Here is a 3,438-nt window from a genome sequence, read left to right on the forward strand (position 1 = left end):
GGCAAATTAACTCAGCTTTAACAAGTTTCTCAGTAACAATACTTAGTAGGCATTACCATGCTACATTTTGATCATATTGAATAAAACTTGTGTGACTTGGGGCAGGACTCACTGTCCCAGATGGGCATAAATTAAAGGTTTAGTTTCATGTTGGGGTTCTGATTATATGACAGTGCATATCACTCTTGTATGTCTGATGCTGCCAGAACTCTTTTCACAGAATTGCAGGCATTTGATCTGGAGTTTGGGAGAAGGGCTTATTAAAATGCACTTATTTTTGTTGAAGCAGGCACATGTTGCTTGACCCACAATTTTGAGAAGCTTTACAGGAAAGAATTATACAGTAGGGAATTTTATATAATAATAATATCTCATGTGTGTAAGGATGCTTATCAGAAGATTTCATCCCAGACTTGCCTGCCTTTCCTATCAAATTGGTTTTCAGCCGTGGAATAGGATGCTGCGTTTCAGTAAATGGATATAAAAAGCTCATCTTCAAGCCAATCCTTGATTTGTTTAACAGTAACTCTTTTAAAATGCTTACATCCTATAATTTTTAGCAAAAATAAAGTTGGTTATTTGAAGAAACAATTTTAAAAAGCCCCATAGCTTTACTGATCTCAGTTTAAGAAATGTAGTAGATAACCACTTCCTGAAAGAGTAAACTGGTTCCTCCTCTAATTTTTGTGACACTCTGTACAGTCACTCTTGTCTGTTTTTTTCTTCAGCTCTCTCTCTTTTTTTCTGTTGAGATTGAAGTCTAGAGGCTTGTGACTTGTTTTATGTCTTATTGCTGGCCTCTGTAAGACCTCTCTCAGCTTTTCCTTACTTTCCAGGGAAATCGCCTCCCCTCCCAAGAAATATCCCTCTGCATCACTTTAAAATCTTTAAAAATATTTCTCATTTCAACTCTATTTTTTTCATTTGTGAAAAGAGCCAGGCCATACCTTGGGCCTGTTTTATACAACAACTGATCCTGGCAATATTCTGATGCATAACTTTCGTTGGGTATGAGGCACAGGCCTGTTGCGCTCATGCTGATTTCTCTTATTTCTCATACATTTAATTTGGTTTTCATTTGGTTACACATCTCACTTGTAACAGGAAGGCAAGGAACCAAAATGTTGGCCTGTACCTATGTGCAGCTATGAATTACAGCAGTCAGTTACATTGTGCAAAGGCAGTAATTCTCCCTTCCAATTGTGATTTTGAAATAGGATGTTCAGTGAGTTTTGAGGGTTGAACCACAGGCCGGATTCATTCCGAAAAGGAACAGCCTGCAGTGCTGATCTCACATTAACTCCCAAATTAAAAAAAAAAAAAGTCATACAGTGAATCATACAGAAGTAGGGCTGGAAGGGACCTCCAGAGGTCACCTAGTCCAACCCCTTGCCTGAGGCAGGATCCTCCCTGCTCAAACCATCCCATACAACCATCATCTATGGTGCAGACAGAAGTTACTGAAGCTGCTCTGTTTTGGTGTGTCTTCATCTGAACCCTCTTGCAATGAAGGTTCAGATTTACATGGGACTGGGTCCTTTTAAAGTGCTCTGCAGCTGTGCACTTCTGTTTGGTCATGGTTGTAGAGCATTTTCAGAGGCCGTACTAGGTGAAAACTGTTCATTTGGTCTGCACCTCTAAACTCGACACAAGACTGCACCCTCTTTGTTTTAAAAAGAAAGCAAACTGCTACCAAAGTAAAAAGAAAAAGAAACTAGCAGTGGCCTGTTGGCTACTAGAAGAGGAGTGCATCCTCCTAGCCCACAGCTTCCTTTTCAATAGTCACACTTCCCAAGCCCCTGCCTAAGACCTGCTGGCAGTGACTGTGGGTGGCTAGGTAGGATGAAGTCTAGTCTTAATTTGGGGGACTATGCAAAGGGAAGTTATGAGCTAGGACAGTGGTTTTCAACCTTTCTTCATTCGTGGACCCCTAAAAAATCTTGCTGACCCCTCTGAATGGTGTGGGGGGATCTGCATACTTTTGATCCATCACAGTCATCTTTCATGGACCCCTCAGACACAGCCTGCCAACCCCAGGGGTCCACGGACCACAGGCTGAAAACCACCTGTTGAAAATCATGCCCTTCTCTTCTGGCAGCCAACAGAGCCCCGCTGCTCTCCTTCTCCCCCTCTTGGAACCAGGTTGCTTGCTTTTTAAAGCCAAGAAAGAGGGTGAGTTGAGTTGAGATGGTTTGTCTGAGGTGGTCCGGATAGGGCTGAGCCTCCCTCAGACAGGGAGATGAGACCTCTGGGGGGGGTCCCTTCCAGCCCTGCTTCTCTCTCTGGGGCTTGGAAGTGTAGGGAAAGCTGCAGCCTGGAGCCAAGAACAAAACAAAACAAAAGTTTCTTTTGCTTAGAAACGCTGGTCCCATCTGGCTTGCTAGTGTCCTGCCTTGTTTCCCTGGATCCAAGCATCCACGTATGCATTTCATTTGCACTTGCACGGTGTACTACTCCTTCCATCCAGGAAGAGCATGCACACACCAACTGCAAATGCTTCCTCAGCCTGGCCAAGGGTGCTTTTCAACCTGAAAACTTGTGAAGAAAAGTTTCCCCAACTCTTTAAGCTACTCTAATACGAGCTACCCTATTCGCCCCAAGAACCTGGTCTTTCAGTCACGCTCGGATTCCTTTCTCTCTGATCCCAGCCTCATTTGCACAACACCAACTTCTCCCACCAGGAAGGTCTAGCCCCCCCCCCCTTCAGCTCTCCTGCCAAAGACGAAATGTGACCAGCTTTGCATTCTCCTCTGCCTGAAGAAGGGGGCGTGTGGCCGGTGGAGGAGGGCTTTCTGCAAAGCTCTCCTCAATGCCGACTACACAGCGAGGATCTAGTGGCGGAGCTCGCCGCTCCCTCCCGCCCGCAACCTGCATCCCTTCCCCTGCCCGGTGTGCCTCGCCTCCCTCCCTCCCTCCCGCCGGGCGCTGAACGCGTGGCACCTGGTGGCCGCCCGGCCCCGGCCCCGGCCCGCCACAGCGATGCTCCCCGAGGCGCCGCTGGCGAGGCGCGGGGCGGCGGTGGCGGTGGGGGGCGCAGGTCGCCGCCGGCCAGGGTGGACTTTGGCTCGTTCCTTCCGAGGGAGGCGGGGAAGGAAGGAGCGAGCACCGCACCACACGCACAACCCCAAACTTTCCCCGTAGCCCCTCCCGGCCGAGCGAGGGATGCTCCTTGCAACAGGCTGCCGCCGCGGCCGCCGCCTCGCTCGCACGTCCCCGGGGGACTCGAGCAGGAGCAACACGTGATGCGCCTCCTCCGCGGGGTGAGCGGGGCGGGCAGCAGCGCGGCGCGGCGCAGCGCAGGGGGCGGGCGGCGAGCGGGCGCAGGGCGCTCCCCGGGGCCCCTCTCCCCTGCTGCCGGCTGCTGGCGGGCAGGCGGGGAAGTTGCGGGGGAGTCGCTGAACTTTGCACATCCACGGCAACGCCATTTTGATTCCCCCC

This window comes from Crocodylus porosus, unplaced genomic scaffold (assembly GCF_001723895.1).
Source record: "Crocodylus porosus isolate Cpor-Errol unplaced genomic scaffold, CroPor_comp1, whole genome shotgun sequence".
Lineage (NCBI taxonomy): Eukaryota > Metazoa > Chordata > Crocodylia > Crocodylidae > Crocodylus > Crocodylus porosus.